Source organism: Eptatretus burgeri, chromosome 2 (assembly GCF_056783735.1).
Source record: "Eptatretus burgeri isolate ZD-2024b chromosome 2, Ebu_testis_v1, whole genome shotgun sequence".
Taxonomy (NCBI): Eukaryota; Metazoa; Chordata; class Myxini; order Myxiniformes; family Myxinidae; genus Eptatretus; species Eptatretus burgeri.
In genome coordinates, this window is record NC_140962.1 from 56,322,895 (window position 1) to 56,326,210 (window position 3,316).

The window sequence follows — 3,316 nt, forward strand, 5'->3', positions numbered from 1 at the left end:
AGTTGCGTAGCCTTTGATAACGCAATGCTTCTCATGCACGTATTAAAAAATGCTTCAACCTGTTTGATGTGTTTATTTTCCTTTCTTAATACAATGGGTACACAGATTCCCACTTACATTATCACTGCTAAAATATAGAACACAACTGGAATTGTATTCTGATTTTGCAATTTCTTAACCTATATTAAGTCGACATGGGCAACCCTTTCTGCTTCTCTACTTATGTTGCTAAAGTAATGTCAAAATCCCGTTCTACTCATTGCAACATTATGGTAATAACCTGAATAAATTAGTGCCTCGTGTAACTATAACCCATCGTGGCAGCATCATGATATATGCACATAACTTATCTACCTGAATCATCATGACAAATGCACACAAATTCTTCCAGAGTCAGATCTATAGCAGCCTTTATGGAATGAATGGCCTTCAAGCCAGGGTTGATGCTTTATTTTAATCTCTTATTTTATTTTTGGAAACACATAGTGCACATTATTCACCCAGCCTCATGCATCAGCCAATAGTCCATGGTGGGTAATTCTGTTACAATGGTTTTGAGAAAGATTATTTCTACAGTTCTAACCAGATGTCAAATTATTCCCATGCTGCTATTTGGTAGATTGAACCAAGCTTCTGTGTTTTATTAAGAGCGATTAAATAATTGTATTAGGGAGGATGGTTTATCTGCAATAATCCCATTCAGATCGCTCCGAGATTATTGATTCTCTTTGCCTGGCTAAGCTAACAATGTGTAAACCTACTTAAATCGACACAGGTGATAGTTTTGTATTTTATAAAACATTACCCTTTGGGTTGGCCTGATGGCCATTCCCATCGTAACATGTGGCTCACTACACTAAGATTCCATGTTCAAATCCCAAACACCATGTTCAGGAGTATATTGTCGACAAATGCCCTTTAATTCAAGTAAAATTACACAGATGTCTCCGAAAGTACATTACCTACATAGTTTAGATGTACAAGTTCCTCCAAGTGTCATATCTTTTTTTTCTTAATTTTTTTTTTAATTCGCTAGATGAAAGAGTGGAGATGATTCAACAGCATCTAAATGTGCCATCGATATGGAAGGACATAAAACACGAAGGATTTCATTAATAAAAACTCACAAGACAAATGCTCAAATCACTATACTAAGCAAACAACCTGAATTGACTGGGAAATGTTTAAAAAAAGTGAAAACTTTCCATCTGCAATACAGACTTAAAGATCCTTTTCAGTTATACAAGAAGTTTAATTAAACCACACTATATTTTTGTTTAATTGCAAACTGATGCTTATAATTTCAGTTTTCTGCACTCGAGAAAAGGCATGTTAATTTACATTCATTCATGGTGAACGCCCAGGGTTCAATAACAGCATGCAAATGCATATCTCTAGAAAACAATGGATACATTAAAGTAATAACAAAAGAGTTACACTGGATAGACTGGATGTGTACCATTTACATCAATTTTCTGGTCCTTCTGTGTGATCAAACAGTTCTCAGTAACTATAAACGTGTTTGTACCCTCACTAATCAGTCAAGTTGAAATAATCACATTATTAACAGTCAACAAACAATAACAGTGGTTCATGATTCTGCAAAACAATGCAATGTATTACCTCATATATCCATCGCTGTTTCTACTTTGAATTGGATATTCTTTATGAATCACAAGACACACGCCACCTTTACTGACCTCCACGGAAAATACGGCAGTGGCTCAAATAACACATTGATTAGGGTTCATTAGATAACCATGTAATTAAGGCTCCAAGCAGGCGAGATATATGGTAGTACTATGGGACAAGTGTTTAAATCATTGATCATTTTAAATCTGAAACAGAGAGATGAAGGATGCCATGGGGCAAGTACAGCAGAATTGCCGGGGCGAACAATAGGCATGTGCGCAAAGCCTCCTTACCTGTCCATGCACCTGTAGTGTGGGACGCTTGTGAGCAGGATGGATGAACGTCTGCAAGGTTAGAAATGTGAGATGGAATCTCTCTCTTTCGCTCTCCCGGTCTTACATACAGCCTGAACTCATCATTCTCAGCAGCTTCACAGGAACCGGCAGGATGGGTGGGCGGTGTGCGCTGCTCTGCGATCCGACTCCACTCCTCGCTCATGTCGCACTGTCTGAGCCATTCAGGTGAATTTGCAAGATTGGCCCTCCCTCTCCTTTACTCCTCCTTTTACCCTGGTATCATCATCACAGCATACCAGCCATGGTAATTAGGCCCTGATTCAGCATTAGAGGGGGGTTGTAATGGAGGCAGAAGAATATATAGACCTTCACATCCATTTTGCACCTCAATGTCTGTCAACTCAGTGAATGCTTCCTTTTCCTTCAAATGCCTAATCATGACCTTGTTATCCCTGTCGTCAATGACTAAAGGTCTCGAGTAAATAAAACACAAAACAAATGGACTATAAAATGACCTATCAATACCTGTGGTTGGATCATGTGAGTCTTGGGATTTTACTCGAGTGAAATGAAAAGATTTAAACATCAGAAGATTTGACGGAGAGAAGCCTTGAGGGCAAGAATTTTTGTCACTGCTTTGGAATGAGAAATGAGAAATGGCCATCGAGCTCAATGTGGAAATGAGAACAATGCTTCCGATTATTTAAAAAAAAAATCTTGCAGACATTGACACCATTACACAGTATCTCCCTCACCTCATTGATATAGCATCGACTGTCTGTCTGTCTGTCTGTCTGTCTGTCTGTCTGTCTGTCTGTCTGTCTGTCTGTCTGTCTGTCTGTCTGTCTGTCTGTCTGTCTCTCTCTCTCTCTCTCTCTCTCTCTCTCTCTCTCTCTCTCTCTCTCTCTCTCTCTCTCTCTCTCTCTCTCTCTCTCTCTCTCTCAATCTAGGCATTCTGCTGCTGGAACTGGAACTACTGGCACACTCTGACTCACAGTCTCACCAGCAAAAAGATCTGACCTTCTTTAACCAAGAGACACATTTGTTCAAACTTAAATCTCCAAACTTATTCCAAATGATTCCAAACTTAAATCTCTTGGCATTGCTATTGGAGCCGAAAAACTACAGAGAGTGGATGAGGGAATATGAAAACACTGCTCTCAGTTATCCCTCCATTCTTGTTTCTCTCTGTCTTCAGAGCATCAAACTATGATATACTTTCACTTTAATCGCTGATATCAGATCACTAAATCTGTATCCGGAGTGGGCAATGCAAAAGCCCTTTTACCTATCCAAACACAAAAGGCATCAGAAAGTAGAAAGACTTCTAAAGCTACATCACAGTTAAAAGTGAAACATGAACAAAGTAATCTGATCTGTCAATCTCT

General features: G+C 39.0%; 1 protein-coding gene across 3 annotated transcripts in view; it reads right to left on the minus strand.

Annotated features, from left to right (window-relative positions):
• Positions 1-2,153, minus strand: part of LOC147032091 (muscarinic acetylcholine receptor M3-like) — a 201,303-nt gene extending 199,150 nt beyond the window's left edge. For 2 of the 3 annotated variants that reach the window (XM_085869392.1, XM_085869394.1), the window contains exon 1: positions 1,926-2,153. The gene's annotated coding sequence lies outside the window, so the exon portion shown is untranslated. The remainder of the gene's footprint in view (positions 1-1,925) is intronic. The other variant, XM_085869395.1, reaches the window with a different exon arrangement.
• Positions 2,154-3,316: the final 1,163 nt, after the last annotated feature.